Source organism: Daktulosphaira vitifoliae, unplaced genomic scaffold (genome assembly GCF_025091365.1).
Source record: "Daktulosphaira vitifoliae isolate Bord-2020 unplaced genomic scaffold, ASM2509136v1 Scaffold_1, whole genome shotgun sequence".
NCBI classification, from domain to species: domain Eukaryota; kingdom Metazoa; phylum Arthropoda; class Insecta; order Hemiptera; family Phylloxeridae; genus Daktulosphaira; species Daktulosphaira vitifoliae.
Window position 1 is genome coordinate 65360990 of NW_026099572.1, and position 22653 is coordinate 65383642.

Consider the following 22653-nt stretch of genomic DNA (forward strand, 5'->3'; position numbering starts at 1 on the left):
AACAGAGAAAAGAACAGAAGAAATATACCACATTACAATTAGTTGATGTTGTCCAAGTCCATGTTATTAATTTGAGGTGTTGCCATAACAATGGCCAAGCCAAAATGAAAAATTATTCTTCCATCTTTGATTTCTTGACAAGATCACAGAAGAAAGACCAAAAAAAAAATGGTTGACGCCAACAGGCCAAAATGTATTCCACGATGGAGAGGAAAAAAGTGAATTGAATGATGATGAGAGATTCTTTTTTGAACATAACCGTATTTTTTCTTATGCCAACTTGATCACACATGGGAGAGGGTACTTGACAGTGTGTTCATCATTATGGTTTTTTAGGATGAGAATCACAGGTGGTAGGGAATATATCAATTTAATCAATAATTATGTGTGTATGTGCAACACTGAACCTACGGATGTACGACGCGCACTGTTTGAATACAGTTACCTGTGACCTGATACTCATGATAATTTTATTACGTTACAGAACCCCCCAAACAGACTAATGAAGTTAACGAAAGCAGTCTGTTTCAAAATAACAGTAATAAAATATAATATAATAATATAAAATAAAACAATTTAATTAAGCTAATATAATTTGAATATTTTCACTAATCTATAGCAATTAATTTCTAATAATATCAAGACAGTAAATCTGTTTGAAAACNTAATTAAGCTAATATAATTTGAATATTTTCACTAATCTATAGCAATTAATTTCTAATAATATCAAGACAGTAAATCTGTTTGAGAACGATAATGTGTTTAGATGTATTACATTAAATGTTCCTCTAACATCTAAGGAGTTTGGATCTTGTAACACATAGGCATTTTCTNCTAACATCTAAGGAGTTTGGATCTTGTAACACATAGGCATTTTCTTTTTTAATCTCTTTTATTTTGTAAGGACCCTCATATAAAAAAAAGAACTTAGCAATCTTTTTATCCACACTACAACTGAGTTTGTGAGTCTTAAGAAGAACCAGATCATTGACTTTATAACTAATAGCTTTGCCTTTTTGATCATGTCGTAACTTACGACATTTAGCTTGTGACAATTGAAACTCTTGAGCTATTATTAATTTATTATTATAATTTACTTGTGAAGAAGGAGGAAAATCAACAAGGTTTTTAAAAGGATCATAATTTTGATTTTTGATAAATAATTCAAAAGGAGTAAAAGAAAGTGATTCATGTCTTGTGTTATTTAATACCCATTCAATATAACTAACATATTTAGGCCAATCTTGATGATGTTCATANATAACTAACATATTTAGGCCAATCTTGATGATTTTCATAACAATAAGTTCTGAACATACGACCAAGTTCCCTCATCACCCTTTCAGCTGGGTTGCTCTGCGGGTGATAAACAGATGTAAAAGAAATTTTTATACCCTTAGCCTCTAAGGACTTAACCCAAGTATTGCTTATAAATTGTCGGCCATGATCAGACACAATCTTTAAAGGGAGACCATATGAAGGAACATATTCATTTATAATTTTTTGGCAACATGCCTTAGCAGTAGCCCTACAAAGAGGGTACAATTTTACAAATCTAGTGAAATTATCTAGGACTACAAAAATATATGAATATCTAAACTGACCTGTAGGTAAAGGACCATAGATATCCACTAAACATTTCTCTAAAGGAGCAGAACTCAAAACATGTTGCATAGCACCCTCCATGCGAGTAGTACTATGTTTGGTTCTTTGACATATGTCACATGACTGGATTAGAAGCCTAACAGTTTTATGAAATTGAGGAAAATAACAATATTGAGCAATAAGGTTAGCAGTTTTCTTGGTTCCAACATGACCATAAATTGTATGGAAGGAAATGATTACTTTTTGTACAAGATGAGAAGGTAAATATATTAACCAAGGAGTTTTTGATGGGACTCTTGAAAAAAATAAAATATTGTCATGTAGGAGATATCGCTTAATCCATAAAGGTTTATTAAAGTCTTTTACTGCACCTAACTCATTAATAATAACTTTTAACTTTAAATCATTAAATTGTTCTACAGAAACATTCTGTAAAAGATTTACAAGGTCATTAGGAAATTTAGGAGGAATAGATATTTCACAAATGATTGGATTTTCTTCAATATAATTTTGATCCCGTCCAANGATTTTCTTCAATATAATTTTGATCCCGGCCAGCAGGATGGCGAGATAACACATCAATGTGGTTGGTTTTACCAGGACAATGAGTAATACGGAGGTCATATTCTTGTAAAAGAAGAGTCCATCTAGTAAGCCGAGGTGTACGTAGGCGACAAGAATAAAGGAAAACTAAGGCTTGGTGATCTGTATACACATGAATGGGATAACCTAATATCAATACCCGAAATTTTTGACAAGCAAATATGATACTTAAAAGTTCTAACTCGGTGATCGTATAATTTTTTTCTGCTTTTAATAATGTGCGACTAGCAAATGAAATTGTCAACCGTTCACCCGACTCAGACAATTGAAATAATTCGGCTCCTAAACCTACAATAGAAGCATCTGTTTGTATGCAGAATGGCTTATTAAAATCTGGATGTGTCAATAATACTTGCGCGCTAAAAGCGGATTTCACAGCATCAAAAGATGATTTTTCTTTGTCACCAAAAACCCAGGGTGTCTCCTTTTTAAGCATGTTAGACAGAGGTTCTAATAAAGCAGAATGATTACAAGAAAATTTTCTGTAAAAATTACAAAAACCTAGAAAAGACTGAAGGTCTTTTTTATTACGAGGAACAGGAAACTCTTTAATACCTTGGACCTTAGAGGGATTCATGTACATACCACCGGCAGTAAGGATGTGGCCTAAAAACTTAATTTCATTTTTTAGAAAGGAACATTTAGATAATTTTAGAGTCATACCTGATAAAAATATTTTCCTAAATATCCATTCTAAAGTAATAAGATGGTCGTCAAAAGTTTTAGAGGCAATTAAAATATCATCTACATAAATGTGTATATGATCTTTGAAAGGAAAATCATTCAACGGATCAGGGAAAGCATGTAAAGCAGCTTCTAAACCTTTACCAAAAGCAGTATTGGATATATTTAATCCAAATGGAATTACACAAAAATGATAGGAACGTCCTTCATAACTAAATGCAGTATATTTTCGGACAGAAGAATCAAGAGGAATTTGCCAATAAGAAGAAGAGAAGTCAAGACTAGAAAAAATAGACGTGTTATGAAATTTACTAAGTAATTCATCCATAGGAGGAGATGAATCTCTATTTGGAATTATACCCTTATTAATTCTCCGTGCATCAAGGCACAATCTAATAGATCCATCTGGTTTTTGTACACAGATAATAGGACTATTATATCCAGAACTTGATCTTTCAATTACCCCCCATTCCAACATACGGTTTAATTCATGTAACACAGCCGGTCTACGGGAAAATGGTACAGGATATGGTTTTATTTTAAAAGGAATTTCATTAGTAAATTCAAATTTATGAGAATAATATTTATTAATACCAGGACGGTCTTGAAAAACGGCTTTATTACTATCTAACAACTTTTGAAATTTAAACATTTGTTCAGGAGAAAGAGAGACTTGGTTATCTTTTAAGGCATCCCCAGATGATATTTTAGGAGTAACCATATCTACACATACAGGGTCAACATTAATATTAAGGTTATCAAATTGATTAGATAAATTGTTCTCTTCTGACAAAACACAAAAAGGGATTTTAAGACTCCACGAGGGAAAAAATACTTGTTTTTTGTCATATTCAATAGTGGCTTTATGATTAGCTAAACAATCACTACCAAGAATTATGGAGCTGGACAGCCCAGGAACAACAAGGAAAACAGCAAAAGTATTATATTCAAGTATTTTAAAATTAAGTAGAACCTGAACTGAAACATTTCGATTTTTACCTTTTAAAGCAGTAGATAAAACTACACCAGTTAAAGGAAGAACATTAATATCTTTGGAAATAGGATTATTTTTAAGACGTTTAAAAAAATCATTAGAAATAGCAGAAATTGATGCTCCAGTATCAAGTAAGACAGGCAAGTTTTCATTAAACAATTTAATTTGAATATTAGGACGAATAAGATTGGATACCACAGTATTGTCATGGACAGAAGGATGAGACAACATATTAACTTGAGGAACTATTATATTAGGGCTTTGGTCATCAGACCTCAGTTGGACCGCCCGGGTTCGTTTCCCGTCTGATTAGGGTTTTGATTTTGTTGAGCATTAGTATTTTGGCGACTGTTCTGCCGATTATTATGATATTGATTACGATATTGATTATTCGAATTCTGGCCGGATTGATTATTTGAACGTTGGTCTGACTGGTCTAATGAATGAAAAGATACGGAATTTTCCAATTCAGATAAAATAGCTAATAACTCCGAAGTTGTTTTTGGACCACGACCAGTTACAGCAGTACATATATTATGGTTAAAATGTTGGGTAATCACTTTAACAAGTCTAATTGGGTCTATGGGAGGTGACAGATACCTAGCTTTTGCAATCCAATGCATGGCATGGATTGTTAGACCATTGGAGTGATGATATTTATATGGGCGTAAAACTTCATCATGAACTCTATGTTGAATCGTTTCAGACCAAAATTGATTTCGGAATTCAGTAATAAATTGTAATAAAGTCTCAGGAACAGGAAGGAGAGCATCAAACCAAACACGAGCGTTATATGTAAGACGCCTTTGCACAAGATTAATACGTTGTGGTTCAGGACATTGATAAGTTTCAAAATAATTTTGAACATATCGAAGAAACTGTTCAGGATGTATATCTTGGGCTTTGCCCGAAAATTCAGGGACCACTTGATGAAATTTCTCTACAGGTACAGAATATACAGAACGATTAAGATTAGATACAGGATTCTGAGTGTCATTAAAAGAAGGATTTTGAGATAAATTAAGATAATTAATTTGGATTTCTGAGATGGTGGAATTTAACTGGACTAATTCTTTTTTAATATTACTTTGTTTCTCATTAAGTTCTTGTATGCTAGTGGCAATGGTTTCCCCTTTTTCTAAATTAGATTCTATAGAGGATAAGCGTGACTGAATTTCAGCACATTCTCCTTCCATATTTTGGACCCTGATATTTAAATTTATTGAGTCAGATTTTGATTCTTTAATAAAAGATTCAATTTTATTAATTCGCTCTTCGAACTTTTCAAACTGTTTTTTAGTTTTTTGAGCATTTTGAGTAAATGTACTTAACAAATTTTCCAAAGTTAAAGACATTTTCTTTGGTTCCTCATCAGGATTAGACTCAGCCATAGTAGGAGACCGTTTTAAAGAATCCCGTAATAATTGATTTTGAACTGTTCTAATACCTAACCTTTCTGGAGGTTTGCTTTCCCTTTTCCCAGCACTATGCATACAAGTAAGTAACTAACAGATTTATTCAATGATAGAAGAATGTTAAATAATAAAACTTTTCCTCGGTGATTGTGACTAGTTCACCGACGTCTTGCTATTATTTAAATTTTTCTAACCAATGAAATAAATATGTAAGTGAAACCTATTTAAAGTAAGGAAAAGAATTAAAGAATAATATAGAAAATATTATAATAATAATATATAATAAAAATATACACTTAAAAGTGTTGATAGATCACTCAAAACTGACGAGAGATGGAATACAATACTGTTGTTAATAAAACGATAATTGATAAGATAGATAATATATAATAAGGATCATTTGGCTTGACCATTCAACACAGACACATACACAATCAACAAGGACTTGGACATTCATAACATAAATAAATTTTTTAAAATGTAAGTGGTATATTTGTAATGTAACATTGAAACCAGTGATAAGGGAGTAAGGCAAGGAAATTTAATTATCATGAGTATAGAGTGTTCGTCCAGCGGGTAAGGTTATGTTGGACATGTCACTACCGTCAAATGTGGGGTCCCTTAAAGTAAAGGGTCCACATTTGAGGTATTCACCATGCCCACCTTACACACTCGAGAACACACCATCTCATGATAAAGGAACGACAGGGAATTCTGGTTCAACATTACAGTTAAAATTTTAAAAAAATGAAAATTATACAGGAGTATTTTGATCAAAAATTAGATTAAAATAAAATATAATCATTGATTAATAAAGAAAAATGTTCACAATCAATAAATAAAAACATCATGCAATATGAACATATTATACAATTTGGCCACAAGATTAATAATTAAAAGAGAGAAAAATTTTCATCAAGTGGTACCATCAAGGTTTTATTTAAAAACATTGGAATTATCAGTAACAGGTAAATTAAAAAAATGTTTCAGTTCAGGCACTAACAATTTTATGTAATATTAACCTAATCAAAACATATTGACACATACCTAGTACTTTAAAATGGATACTTAGACACAACCTGGAGATTGAATTTAAAACCATAGACTTAAGAGAGATTATATTATGTAACCTAATTAATAGTGTGAGTAATGTTATATTATGATAAAGGTGAGCCCCAAAAAAATTAAATAAAGTGCTGCTTATATACAACAAGACAACAAAAAAACAACTATACTGGGTAAATACCACAGTTCAAGAAAGTTAAGTAGTCACAACTGACTTTAATAAGAAATATTTGGTTACCCAAATTAATGATTCAATCATAATACAATAGTGTATACAAACACCAGAGAAAATAAATTAAAAGACATGATCAAGGATCAAGCTCATGAAAAATAAATAAGAAATCGGCATACCACCCCCCAAATAAACATTACACACACATATTTATTGGAACATCAACATAATGCGTCAAATGCAGTAAAAGACTCAAACCAAACCATATGAAATAAATATACCAGGAGCTATCCATTATAAGGAGCATAGTACCACTATAATACCAGAAAATTACTATTTAAATATGAATTTATAAGAAATCAGAGATTATAAGAGAATTTAATTAATAGGGAGCATGAGCATGACAGATCCAACGTATGTGTCAGGGTATAGTGGACATGTCACCAACGTCAATGGGTATCCTCTACATAAATGCAGAGGACCCAATGAGTTGTTCACCATGTCCACCCTGACCACATTCGAGGATACTGTCAGCTCATGGAACAAGGGGGGAGAAGAAAAGATATGCTAAAAAAATTTATTTAAATTAGGTCTTGATATTACTAAACTAGACTATGATCAATTATTAACAATTAAATTAATTAAGTTCAACACCAAGATAACAAAATGTACCATAAAAGTAATACCTGAGTACAATAAATTTACCATGAGTATAAGGGCCCAAGTAGACATGTCACTACCGTCAATTAAGAGATATTCACCATGTCATCCAAACAGTACACGCAATCCATAGGCTCAGCATTACACATCCAGCACATCAGCCCTCTTAGAAGTTGCCTCATAAGAAAAAAAATGATATTAAAATCATATAATGATAATTATTAATTATTTACATTATACCCCTAGCTAATGACTATATAAATCAACCAGGATCAAAATAAAAGAACAAAATTAAATAGGACAACGTCCTGTCACGGTCGCCACTTGTAAGCCAAACTAATATAAATCAGCCTCACTTTACAAGAACCAAATGAGTTGGTCCACCCTGGGCCGAGGCAAGGCCGGAGCACCAGGGATTTTGTACCTTATCCTATGGGGAAAGGTTATAAAGACTAGTAATAATTTAAGATAACAATATTTAGATTTTATTAAATATTATGATTTAATTTTGTAATTATCATAACAAAATACAATTTCTTGAAAAATTAAAACATGCTACTAAAGAATATATATATATATAATCATAAAATAATAGAAAGAAAAATCTATATATATATATTAAATAACAAATTTTATGTTAAACACAAAATGTAAAAAAAAACTATGAACAATTAACTTAAGGTCAAGGATTCCCAAGGAACTATAGGATTAATAGTATGTATAACATAATAAGTATGCCACAAGTATATTCCAAAATGATGCAGTCAATAATATTTTTTGTCCCATAAATTATTTATTTTACTTGAACTTTAGCGTTTGCCACATATAACTGTAAAACAGTAAATTGTGTTTCATTGCACCAATCTAAAATTAAACGTCTACAGACATCCAGGCATCAGAATGGCCTATGGATTTTCTAAGTAATGTAACGATACATGATTCGTATATAGTGTTCACCTAGACACTATTTAAATGTTCATTATCAGACAAATTTGCTGATATACCGAATTCTGGATAAATAACTTTTGGCATAATGTTAAATAATTTATTTAAGAATGTACTAACAAGATAAAAGAAAAACAGAATCAAATAGTAGGGTAACCTGAGCATGACAGATCCAACGCATGGGTCAGGGTAAAATGGACATGTCACCAACGTCAATGGGTATTCCCTACATAAATGTAGGGAACCCATTGAGATGTTCACCATGTCCACCCTGACCACACCCGAGGACCTGTCAGGTCACGAAAGAATAATCAAAGAAACGGGAAAGACTTGACCATAGTTAAAATTTATATAGTCAGTAACTAAGATAAGAAAAAAAAAACAGACCATGTGGTCAGTTAACCAAATAAAAGATAACATAAATAATTTTACATAAGCACATTGTGCAAAGAGAAAAAAAATCCAAAGGAAAATATACCATTATTGTTGAGATGTCCAAATCTTGTTGATTGTATACAGTGCCATAATGATGGCCAAGCCAAATTGAAATTTTACTCCTCCATCGTGGATTTGTAAAGACACGCCAAAATTTGATGAGTCGACGATGAAGAAGAGAGTGATGGTGATTTTGGAGATTCTTTTCGAACATAACCGTTCTTTCCAAAGCCGGCTTGATAGCACATGAGAAAGGGTAGGTGCCAGTGTGACCATTACAACGTAGTATAATATGGTATCGACAAGGATCACAGGTGGTAGGAAATATATCAATTTAATCAATAATTATGTGTGTATGTGCAACACTGAACCTACGGATGTACGACGCGCACTGTTTGAATACAGTTACCTGTGACCTGATACTCATGATAATTTTATTACGTTACAAAATGTTACTCCGAAAGAAGTCAAAAGAGATATTCCTTTTCTTATAAAAATTATATATAATTGCTTAAAGTAAAAATAATCTAAAAAATAAATAAAGGATCAGCATTATAATAATTGATTAATAATTGTGACTACTTTCAAGAACAAAGAACCATTTCGGTATGAACGATTGTAATTGAATAAAATTCTATAAACTTCTCTACTTGGTTGTATTACTACTTTAATGGAACAACTTTTAAATAATATATTTTTTTATTAAAGAGACAAGATGTTTCCATTTGTAAATTATAACTTTTAAATTGTTCAATAAATACAAATGCTTCAATGCAAATCTTTAGATAGTGTTTAGTTTTAAAAAATTGGTGGATTATTCCAAAAGCTACATGATCTGCTATTTCCTTATTTATATCCTAATTAAGATAAAGTATGACGAATAAAAGAGGGATATAATTTTATTTCTCATAAAAACATTGTATTGATGTTATATGTAAAAAATAAAATCAAATATTTTCACACAAAAATAGTATTCGGTAGCCATTTTCACCATGATGACAAAATAAAGTTAGAAATTTTTTGTTCCATAATAAAGTATATTACATTAGCTTTAATTTAAGGTATATAAAAAAGTGTCAGACTTTCCGGCATGATCCTCGACGTCAAAAAGTTAGCAGCGTTGATGGCGACGGTGCACGGATGCGGGTCGGTTAGTCAAGTCCGGTCGTGCGGCACGTCCGGAGCCGGTGGCGTACATCCTCGACGTTATCACTTTGACAACGGGAAGAAGACTCACTTATCATTTGCGGCGGGTCGTCGTCGGCCATACAGCACTTGCTGGACTTTGCACTGAGGCGTATGGCACGCGGTGTTGATAAGTCAAATATTCATAGTAGGGCGACGGCTGATAAAGGTGTAATAAACAAAAAGAAGTAAAAAGGTATGGTATTTCGTTTGTGGGGTTAGGTGTGAAAAGAAAGAAATGTAACACAGGTGGCCAATGAGGAAATAATAATCGTAGCGGGTGTAGTTTAAAAAGGATGGGCAGCAATGGAAAGTAAAAGTGGCTATAGATACCGGGCAGTGACTACAATAAAATGAAATAGAAAGAGATTTTGGGGTATGTATGCTTGCGTAAAGACGTCTGATATGTGAGTAAGATGGAATTACAAAGAAGGGTCACTAACCTAACTACTGCACAGAAACGCGTACACTAATTTCTGGTGAGTCACAAGTATCGTATTTCTTTATAAAAATATTTTAGTTTATTCTCAATAAAATTCTTCAGTAAAGGATTTATTATAGACTTATTATATAAACAAATGTTTCACTTACCTCTGACTATCCTGATAAGGAAGATATTCTCTTGAGATGAATGATGTAGTTGACAATTATCAATGTATACGTAGATGCATTAATGTACGCAATTATATTTATACAGTTTATGTTATTATTAACTCGCGTGTAACTACTTTTCTAATACAATTCTATATCAAATGTACCCAAGGTGAAATCTAAGTTTATTATAATTCTGTTTTTTTTTTTTTTAAATCCTTTTGTATATTTATGTAGCATAATCTTTAACCTTGTATGTGGTATTTTACCTTAATATATTTATTATTTAATAATTTATAAAGCAAATAAAGAAATTCTAAACAACAAACTGTCCTGTGCAACAAACTATTTCCAAGTGGCCTACGTCTTTTCAGTCGTCCAAAGAGTGATCTAGGGTAGATGCGAGCTCAATTTCGGTACTTTGCACAATAGATTATATTAGTGTCCTACACTCCGATTGCCCGCAATGTGGCAGAGATCAGACTGGCTAGTCGATAAGTGGAGAGACACTTTTTAGTTGTTTAGGTGATTAGTATAATATTTCGACTCTGATTTATTTGTATTTCGTAGCTGGTTCTACCAACGTGAGATCTCAAATAATATCTTTATCTTTATGCAAAGATCCTTATGATATGTGGCCTACTTCTTTTCAACCCCCTGTAGGACGACCTAGGTTAGATGCGACTGTACTATAGATTTATGTACAATAAGTTATGTTAGCGCCCTACACTCCGATGGGCCGCATTGTGGCAGAAATCAGACTGGCTAGTCGATAAGTGGAGAGACACTTTGGAGAAATCTTGCGATTAACTAAAATTTTAGTTATGATATTATTGTACTAGTACCCTGTCCAGCCAGGTTGTGGCCCTTCAATAAGTAATAGATACAATTCAATCAAATTAAGTACCTTAGAATGTCTAATGTATATTACAAAATAATATTAATAAGTAATGCGTTATAAATTATATAAGTGTCCTACACTCCGATTGCCCGCACTGTGGCAGAGATCAGTCTAGCTAGTCGATAAGTGGAGAGACACTTTAGAGAACGCTTATAATTTGTTAGAGTATTAACTATGATATTATTATGCTAGTACTCTGTCCAGCCAGGCTGTGGCGCTTCAATAAGTAATAGAACACAATGCAATTTAGTCATGTAACCTTTTAGTATGTCTGTATATATATAAATGTCTATAAAAAGAAATAAATAAACACCAATATTTTATAAGTGTTAGAATATTTATATCACCAAAAGTATTCGACCGAAAATAAGATGTATAATATTTTCAGTAATTACGAAAGAGGGTAAAAATAGTGCAGATTCTATATAGAATTGTAATTAAGAATGAAAAATAAACTCATGCACATTCACTTTGCGTATCTCGGTTGAGAGTTGCAGAGAGCTGTAGACATGCAGAAATAGAATGGCAAGGCGTCCCAGTGTCCGCTAGAGGGATGTTCAGAAACCGTGAAAGAATCACGCAGTAAAAGAACTACTGTAAAAGAAGCGAATCCCGGAATTTGGGGAAAAACCCGCAATATTAATATAATAATATTATAACCCGCAAAACTGGTTTAGCGATCTTTGGTGAGATTCTTGAAATATTTTTTCCTGTATTTGATTGGTTAATGTGATAGAATCTTTTACGTGGGCGTTTTATGGAATGCGCAAGAGGGTGGTTAAATCTTGTGTAAGGGTATTATTTTATTATTCATCTTATCCACGGGGGAACACTGATTTGGTGATATATTTTATTAAATATAAGTATTAATTATTACATATATTAAAATGTAATACTACAAAGGTGGCATAAGTCGCATGGCACCGTGTATAACGAAGCGACGCGGGGCCGTGTCAAAGTATTAAATAAGAAAAAAAAGAGATAAATTTTAATGATTTATCAAAAAAATGGAAACCTTTGTTTTACTTTTTGAACACCTGTATAAAATGATGTAAATTACATACCTGTAAAGGTATGAAACACTGTCTTATATACAGGGTGATTTTTTATCATAACCCACTCAATTACTTGCAGAATAATAATAATTTAAACATTTTTTTTTTTTTTCATTATCTTTAGTTACACATTATTCTTGAATTTTTAACTATGTAATACTTTTTAAGTTCATCCCTTATGCCTTGGAGGGGGGTCAACTTTGTTTTTTTAAATGGTAACACATATTTTTAATTTAATAAAATGTTTGAGTTTTTAATTTAATAGTAAATGGCATTTGAATTTTTAATATAACTTAATTCGTTTATTAGATATAATCATTTAAAGTTTCAAATTTTTGAATTAATATACATGTATAATACACATGGGATTGTAAATACAGGTAGCTAATTGGATTTTTATGACATTGCTGTCTCATTCACGAATTGTTTATTATCAATTATGATTATCAATAGATATACTTTCTGTATTGTCAGTTAGTGTATTTATAAACTCACAACAATGTGCCTTACTACAATTGATAATAACAGTGCTGTGTATCTTCTAATATCGATATCAAATGTTTTCCCTATAAAATTGTAAATGAATTAATAAATATTTTATAGTGTGTTTTATTATTGTATAGTATACATTTGCAAAATATTTTAATATTTCTATAGTACATATATGGTAAAGAGTATATTACCCAACCGTTGTAAGGTTCGAACGATATTTCTTTTCTTACATTTAGTACGTACAGTATGTTTGATGTAAACAATAAGCGTTCATTTATCACAACGTTAAAATACAATTTCAATAAATTCCGTATGTTTTATTATTTATTTATTACTCACGCAATAATATGTATTTTACAACAGTTTAGTGTTGTACATTAATTTTAAAATAATTATTTCAATAAAATTGTCATACTTTGGAATACAAATAATCTTTGAAAGTAAGAATTCATTAATTTTCTTTATTAAGAAAAGTTATTAATTCATTATAAGTTATCTAAGAATAATATAAAGAATCACGTGAGTTAAATTATCTATTTTATATGTATAGGTAGGTTAAAATATTACACCCGCAACAGCACAACATCACAAGTCAACCGAATTACAAAATATATGTATACACTTGTTTAAAAGTACGCCCTATTCATCATTTTAGCTTCGATGCGAAGCTGAGAAGGTATTGGTTTTACTATGATGTGTTTTTTTTTTTTGTGTCTGTTACCATTTTTTCTCAGCTCTCACCGAACGGATTTCTTTCAACGATACGTCAAAAGATCACAAATCGTATATAGTCGAAGACATTACCCTTAAAAATTGATAAAATTTCCCTCGTTCCCCGTAAATAGGGGAAACCTCCAAAAAAATTAAAAATTTAAAAATCGCTTATTTTCGAAAATTTTTCAATTTTTTTTACTAAAAACTGCCGTAACTTTTTCAAAAATGAACATATCAATATAATTTATTTTTTAAATAGATGCTTGATGTCTTTATTTATCATTTGATATATTTTTTTTTGTAAATCTAACCCTTTATCTGCCCACAGGCGGGATTAAAAATGACAACTTTTTCACAAAAAATTAACTTTTTCAACTTAACTTTTGAAAATGTTCCGGAAGGTCTGATACTTTTATATATATATTAAATTAAGGCTTATGTAATATACTTTTATTTAAAAAAAAAAAATTGACCTCTGGACTTGTCTTCATGGTGAAAATGGCTACTGAATACTATTTTCGTGTGAAAATTCTCGATTTTATTTTTGTATTTTTAACTTTATATGCTATAACTTATAGAAAAGTGTATTGATCAACACAATTTTTTTATGAGAGATAATATTTTTTTATAGTTCCTTTTTCATTCGACATACTTTATCTTAATCAGGATATTAATAAGGAACTAGCAGATCATGTAGCTTTTGGAATGATCCATACATTTTTTAAAATTAAACACCATCTAAAGATTTGCATCGAAGCGTTTTTTTTTTATAGTGATTTTAATCACTGTCAGATGTCATTATACTTGATCCAACTATGTCACGTCACCACTGTGCCGTCATCGAAGTGTTTTATTTTGATAGTGATTTTAATCACTGTCAGATATCATTATACTTGATCCAACTATACTACTTCACCACTGGGCCGCGACCCCCCTGTGCTGGGTTTTTATGATCTAATTTTAAGATTGATTAGAAAATAAATTTGTTTCAATCATTAGTTTAAATTACAATGTTTTATTTTGTATTCACATACAAATAATTTTCCTGATAATAGTTTAAATTTTTTACAAGTTACTTTAAATTTAAAAATTACAATTTCCTGAGTTCATTAATTACAACAATTTCAAGATCAATTGTCATTACATAATTTTTTTCATGTACAAACAAATAATTTTGAATTTTAATATTTATTTTATCTATACATCTAACATAAGATAAAATTTCNTATTTTTTATCTACACATTTAACATAAGATAAAATTTCAAAAGTTACATTTAATTTATTAAGTTAATAAATAAATATTTATCATAAGTTTGTTAAATAATGCAAGTTTAATTCACAACGGTTAATTAATACATACAAATAATTTTTATTAAACTGATAATTAACTTATCTATTCTTTTATTTTAGGTTAAAATTTTTAAAATTAACATTTAATCATCAAATATTACATAAATTCAATAATTATTTATAAATAATAACGTAGAGGTACGCCAATTTGACTATATTTACTTTTTAATCCAAGGAAGGGAGAGGAGGAGGAATATCTTTATGGCCCCAGGGTAGCATATCGTGACTGTTTGGTATTTGATACCGCTTGTCATCCTTAAATTCTAATGCAATTTTATTTATTTTTTCGGTGAATAACTTATGCTTGTATGAATGAAATACATACATGCTACGTAAAATTTTAAGATCGTGAAAACTTATATAATTTAAATAGTCATTTTCACTTATTGTCTCATTTAATACCCATTTTTTAATCCCTTATTTTTTCCCCCCACATCTTTACTACACCGCATCATGTATGTTTTACTGCATATCCCAATATATTTGTTTAAAATTTTACCTCCCATTTCATCTTTCATGAGTCATATAACTTTTTTGTTAACAAGCGGTATACCATACACGTTGTTGGGGTCATAGTTTGACGTATCGAATTTTTCTATATTTTTTTTGTCATCATCGTACACATCTACTGTTTGTATTTCGTAAAATAGAGAGTCAGTATTCGTGTACAACAACTTACACTTATTTCCATAGATATTTTTATAAAATTATAGTGGAAATCGTATATGATAGTTTTGGAAATTTCCAATACTGAAAAACCATCATAAATATCATATACAATTTCAATTTTTTTTAAATGAATGGCTGCCATATTACTATCAAATATTGCGAAACTCAAAATTTGGTTTATATATTAATACACTTGCCCCGTATCTTTTACCAATATTTTTCCACTTGGTTACTATTTTCACGTCTATTCTTTTTTCTGGGTTTTCCAGACATTTACTGTATATACTGTTTTTAAACTTATGATCAAGTTTAAAAAATTCAATTTCAAAAGCCGACTTGGACTCCATATGTTTTCTCGTATTCAAATCTATATATGCCTTCATCCAAGCCGATTGTTCGAATTTTAGTACTTTATTTATCTTTTTTACCTTCAAACCCAAGCTAATGGCCTGTTTTAAAGTCCGATAGTGAATAACATAATTTTTATCATTTAAATTTGGAATTAATTTTTTAAATTTTGAATTTTATAATAACTAAAAATAAAGTTGATGGGGATGGTATTTATAAAGAAGAATAATAATGACATCATCTGTAAAGACATAATAGATACAAGTACTTTGTTTCTAGTTATTACTTTATTAGTGTAGTTAGTGTATAAAAACTACTCTTACCTGATATTCACTAATGGTGATTGTATCTTGATGATAGATTATGTTTATTAAGAATGTTGTTAATTATTATATTAGGTATTTTAATAAAAGAGAATTGTATTCGGTTAATAGAAGCGTATTTATTATTGTAGAAAATGTTAATTATTTTAACAAATGTATATTTTAAGTTTAGTATTAAAAGTTAAATCTAAAAACAAACAGCAGAAAAGAATACGCACAAGTATGTTTGGAATTATATTTTGAATTAATTAACTTGACATTGCAGTGAGAGAAGTGAACAAGAAAAATGAAAGATTGACTGACTGACTAAAGCAGTCTCCAGCCCTTATATAACATACCACGAAAAACATAAACAGGGATGACACGTCTGATTGAGTCATGCTTTACAATCAAAACAAGACAGTTACTTTTTATCACCTTCCCTTATTTAATGCTTTTTGTGGTGCCTAGAAAACGCTGAGACTCATGGCTACTTCGTAGTTGCCAAAGGTCAATACTATAAGTATAATCGTGTTAGAATATTCTTTTCTGTGGTCTTAGAAATACAAGAGGTATTGATTTTATTAATATTCCAAAGGATAATATTACAATTTGGTGGTTGTATATTTTCAGGACATAACGGTAAGTCAGAATGGAGTTCATGTAAATGCTCACCATACTCTAAATCGACATTTAATATAAACCCCCAATTACTATAATCTTTTATTTTGCTGCTTGCTTGAAATGCTTGAGGATATATCCATGTTTTCAGTTGGTTTCTGACGTTTCGGACTCATTGCAGAGTCCATCTTCAGAAAATCTTTTATTTTTGATACATCTAATTCATCGATTTCTGATTGTTGTAACCATTAAAAATATAGAAAATAGAGAAGGGTGCAATTAAAAAGGAGAGTTGAATGGAATAGATGTCCTTCAGTAAGAAATAAAAATAAAATACAACTTTAAAAACAGTCCCAATTGGCTTGCAAAAATAATGCATCAATTTTTCATACTTCAATTCAAATTTCAAAAACATTATATTATCATAAATATATAGGTTAATAAACAAATATTCTGGTCACAATTAATTGAGTAAACAAGAAATATATAATACTGAACTATTAATATTCATTACGAACGCAAGATATTGATATTGATATAGATGTTTGTAACAGTTTTAGCTTCAATGCGAAGCTGAGAAGGTATTAATTTTACCATGATATGTTAATTTTTTTTTTGTGTCTGTTGTAAACCTAAACCCAACCAGTGAGAGTTGAGAAACTCTCACTGGACTGATTTCATTCAACTATACGTCAATAGATCACAAATCGTATTTAGTTGAAGACATTACCCTCAAAAATTGAAAAAAATTCCCTCGTTCCCCGTAAATGGAGGAAATATGCAAAAAAATAACAAATTTAAAAATCGCTAATTTTCGAAATTGTTTCACTTTTTTTTCTTAAAACTTCTATAACTTTTTGAAAAATCAACAAATCACCATAATTTTTTTTTATTCTTAAGCCTTAGACATTTTCCTTTCATTTGATATCATTTTTTTGAAAATCTAACACTTAACCTGCTCATTGGGGGAGATTTAAAATAGCAATTTTTTTACAAAAACTAACTTTTTCAACTTAATTTTTGAAAATGTTTCAGAAATACTGCGTTCTTTAAACATATATCAAATTAAAGCTTATTTTATGTACTATAAAATGGAAAAAAAAAATTTGTCCCGACGACCTATCTTCTATGTCTTTAAGAAAACCAATTGTTATATTTATCGGAATACTCGTAAATAAGGCTACTACGTCAAAAGAAATTAACCTGTCATTATTTTGAACAGTATAACCAAATCATTTTTGAACTAAGAACTATCATAAAGCAATAATTTAAGAAATTTATTAGATAACCCTAAAGATTAAGTCGAAGAAGGGGACAAACCAGGTATTTATAAAATACAAAATGAATGTTGTAATTAATGTTAGGTAGGATAAACATTAAGAAATATAGGGTTCAAGTTTAAAGAGCACTAAAGAAACATTAGAAATCAAAAAGTTGACAAATCTTCGGTGGCTGAAGATTTATTGACACATAATCATTCCATTAAAAATATAAATCTAAATAAACACATAAATAAATATAAAAGTACTTAATATAAGGTAGGCAATAAACACGTTTAAAATTAAGAGCAATTTAATTAATTGGGATTTCGGCCCACTGAAAATGTATTATTAAACTTGTGTAAATTGACAAATTTGTTTTATATTACTTAATGATAACGTCACTAAGTGATAAAGTCACTAGGGATATATTAGGGGTTTTTTTTTCGGTCGGGGTGTCAGTATGTGTTCAATGGTAATATTGTATCTGAAATACGTATCCACGATATTTTAGTATTTTTTTGTGGCTATTTGAGTTTAATATTTTTTAGTTTTAAATTAATAATATTAGCTTCGATGCGAAGCGGAGAAGGTATTAATTTTACTATGATGTGTTTTTTTTTTTTTTTATGTCTGTTGCCACTTTTTCTCAGCTCTCACTGGACCGATTTCTTTCAAAAATACGTCAAAAGATCACAAATCGTATCTAGTTGAAGACATTACCCTTAAAAATTGAAAAAAATTCCCTCGTTCCCCGCAAATGGGGGAAATATCCAAAAAAATTACAAATTTAAAAATCGCTAATTTTCGAAATTTTTTCACTTTTTTTTCTTAAAACTTCCATAACTTTTTGAAAAATCAACAAATCAACATAATTTTTTTTTATACTAAAACCTTAGATATTTACCTTTCATTTGATATCATTTTTTTGAAAATCTATCACTTAACCTGCTCATTGGGGGGGATTTAAAATGGCAACTTTTTTACAAAAATTAATTTTTTCAACTTAATTTTTGAAAATGTTCCGGAAAGACTGCGTCCTTTAAACATATATCAAATTAAAGCTTATTTTATGTACTACAAAATGAAAAAAAAAAATTTGTCCCGACACTTTTTTTTCTACATTTAAACGGCTGCCGTAGTTAAAAAAACACTATTTTTGTGTTAAAATTTTCGATTTTCGATTTTAAATTTTCAACTTAAAAATGCTATAACTTTTTGAAAAATGTATATATCAGCACAAATTTTTTTTTTCTAAATACATTATAAGTACATCTTTCATTTGACATACTTTTTATTAAAATTGGACAATTTCCCCTTATATAGGGGGCGTTCAAAACTTAAAATATTGTAAAAAACATAGATCTTTTTCAACTGAACTTTTGAAAATGTTCCGGAAATACTGCGTCCTTTAAACATATATCAAATCAAAGGTTATGTTATATACTATCAAATGAAAAAAAAAAATTTGTCCCGACATCTTATCTTCTATGTGCAAATGGCTGTCGAAAATTTAAAAAAAAATGTAATGTTTGCGATAAAAATTACATTTTATCGGGATGTTTTTTGTACTTAAAACTGCCATAACTTTTTCAAAAATGAACAAATAAAAATAATATTTTTTTGTATTGAAACCTTAGATATTTCCCTTTCATTTGATATAATTTTTTTTGAAAATCTAACACTTATTCTGCTCACTGGGAGGATTTAAAATAGTAACTTTTTTACAAAAAATAACTTTTTCAACTTAATTTTTGAAAATGTTCCGGAAATACTGCGTCCTTTAAACATATATAAAATTAAAGCTTATTTTATGTACTACAAAATGAAAAAAAAAAATTTGTCCCGACGATCTATCTTCTATACGCAAATGGCTACCATATTGAAAAATATACTATTTTTGTATGATAATTATGGGTTTTGTATTTTATTTTAATAGAAGTTGATGTTGCTTTTGCAATTATCCATCAATTTTTTAAAATTAAACACTATCTACAGATTTGCATCGAAGCGTTTCTTATGATAGTGATTTTAATCACTGTCAGATTAAATCTATACTGGACCCTACTATGCAATGTCTCCACTATGCCACGACCCCACTGTGCTACCGTTTTTTTTAAATATTATTAGCCATACGTGATCAATTTTTATTATATGATTTACTATGAAGAGAAGAGCAAGTTTGCACATGGGCTAAGATGACCTTCTTCTATTTAAGAAAATGTAGTAATGTTTGCGAAATATGTAAATATTTTTAAGCATATAAACCAAAAAATGAAAAATTTATAGAAAATAATCTAAATGAACACATATGTTTATTTGGAATCACAATTACATATACCTGTTTTGCAAAAATGATGAAATATTGTTGTTTTACAATGTATCGTTTAAAATTGAGTATGAATAATATAATAAAAATTTTCGTAGATTAGAGAAGACAGGTTTATCAAAAGTTAAAAAGAAAATATAATGAAATGATTTTTAAAACCCACAGTACCTTGGTTAATAATTTAAAAAAAAAAGTGTGTTTTCGGTAAAATATAATTCTAAAGTATGGCCAATAAATATTTCACAATGATCCATTCATTTTTAAAAGAGTTATTTCAATATAATTTGAAAACTAAATATATCAACTATTAACTGTTTTATGAAAATTGTAATTTCTTGGAATATTTCTATTTATTACAAGGATTAAAGGGAATTTTTCAAAATTGTAGTATTGTTAGCTTCAACTAGATACTTTTTTTATCTTTTGAGAAAAATCCGTCCATTAGAAGCAGAGTAATGTAACACAAAAAATAAAAGTAAGTCATAGTAAAACAAATAGCTTCTCTATTACGCATCGTAACTAAAAAATAAGTAAAATCATCAAAATATATTAATATATTAAAAAAGAAATATTTTTTTCTATTATCATAGTAATTAATCATAGATATTTTTTCTTCTGATGAGCTACATAAAAGCTGTAAAAATATGTATAAATTTAAAATTCTGGTCTATAGTTAATAATATCATATATTAACACTATTTAGTTTATCATAATTTGTAAATAAAAAAAAGTGTCACTAACAAAATTAATTTTATTAAATGTTCTTTTATGCTGTCAAATATAAAATATATCATATAAAATCTACATTAAATTAGTGACGTGTAATTCCTATTAACTTAAAATAATATTTAGAATTTCAAGTTCAATTTAAAAAATTCGTCAGATTTATAATCATAAATTTGATAAAGTTTGTTGGTATGAAAACAAATATTAATAATGACGAGTATTTCACAGAATTAAAGTGTGTTATTTAAGAATATTCCATCTAATTCCATAAGTTTATATGACATTTCTTGTCAGAAGTCCAAACTAATATTCAAATATTTGAATACATCCATAATTTTTTAACGGTCTGGAGGTGACTATCATTTAATAGAATTTATATACATATAATACTTTTTTAAAGCACAACTTAATCTAAACTAAGGTATGTCAAATTACCCCGCCCTTGGGTCAATGGGTCTAAATATATCAAGTAGTATTTCTACCAAATTTTAGGTTTTCAAAATGAATACTTTCTTTAAGAGTTTCAATTAAAGCTTAAGGTATCAACTTATCACCTACTCTAAATTGTTTTTTAATGGAAAACTTAAAATTACGTAGTCGTTCTCTCTCTATCATACATGATAATTATTTGGTAAAAGTTTTATTTGAAATTTTCGCAAGATTTTTATTTTTAGTGCAATTTCTGCTTTGAAATTTTATAACCCAACACAAACTAATAAGGGAGATAATTTTACATAATATTTTTTATTTAAATAGTGTAATAATTAAAAATAAAGTTGATGGAGATGGTATTAATAAAGAAGAATGATAGTGGCTTCATCAGTAAAGACATAATAGATATAAGTACTTTGTTTCTAGTTATTACTTTATTAGTGTAGTTAGTGTATTAAAACTATTCTTACCTGATATTCACTGATGGTGATGGAATTTTGATTGTTGACTTATGGTTGTTAAGAATGCATTTGAAATTGTAGTGGGTATGTTAATAAATGAGAATCGTATATGGCTGATAAAAGCGTATTTATTACTATTGATAATGTTAATTATTTTAACAAATGTGTAATTTAAATTTAATGAAGAAAGTTAGTATTATAGACTCACAGTATAAATAATATGCTAAAACACGTAGGAAATAATCTTAAAGATTTAACTTGATAAAAGTAATTATTAAGTGAGAAAAATGAGCGATTGACTGACTGGAAAAACAGTGTCCTCGGTCTTTATATAATGTACCACAAAAGTCATAAATGGGGATTGGGCGTCTTGAATGTGTCATACTTTTTATAGGCGCATTCAATCATCATTCCATATTTCAATAAACGCAAAAGAATTATTATATTTTAATTTCCTTTTTTAGTACTTTAGTGGTGCCTGGAAGACGGCATGAAAGACAATGATTCACGTCTATTTTATAGTTGCCCAAAAGTTAATACCGTATGTATAATCGTGTTAGCATATTCTTTTCTGTGGTATTAGAAATACAAGATGTATTGATTTTATTAATATTCCAAAGGAGAATATTACAATAGAAA

The 22653-nt window shown here is 29.3% G+C and overlaps 3 protein-coding genes across 3 annotated transcripts in view; 2 read left to right on the forward strand and 1 right to left on the reverse strand.

The window, feature by feature from the left end:
• Nucleotides 1–22653, reverse strand: part of LOC126896261 (uncharacterized) — a 162240-nt gene that overhangs the window by 70337 nt on the left and 69250 nt on the right. The gene's annotated exons all lie outside the window — the stretch shown is intronic.
• Nucleotides 1–22653, forward strand: part of LOC126896244 (nose resistant to fluoxetine protein 6-like) — a 173506-nt gene that overhangs the window by 51088 nt on the left and 99765 nt on the right. The gene's annotated exons all lie outside the window — the stretch shown is intronic.
• LOC126896245 (nose resistant to fluoxetine protein 6-like) overlaps nt 1–22653 on the forward strand; it is a 113395-nt gene that overhangs the window by 35791 nt on the left and 54951 nt on the right. The window lies entirely within an intron of this gene.